Source organism: Penaeus monodon, chromosome 34 (genome assembly GCF_015228065.2).
Source record: "Penaeus monodon isolate SGIC_2016 chromosome 34, NSTDA_Pmon_1, whole genome shotgun sequence".
Lineage (NCBI taxonomy): Eukaryota > Metazoa > Arthropoda > Malacostraca > Decapoda > Penaeidae > Penaeus > Penaeus monodon.
Window position 1 is genome coordinate 30,743,065 of NC_051419.1, and position 206 is coordinate 30,743,270.

Genomic DNA, 206 nt, shown 5'->3' on the forward strand with positions numbered 1-206 from the left:
GTAGTAGTAATAGCAGTGTAATGTTTTAGCTTCATAATCAATAGCATAATGTGGAGCCTTGGGAGATTATTGGTCCAATGTAAATCTACTATTTTTGGTTTTAGATATTTCTCTCCTAATCAGAATCACCAAATACCTTAATAGTGACAAAAATTTAAAGGGATTTTCTCATATAGTTTTGTCAAGATGTGCTGGACGTCCAATCT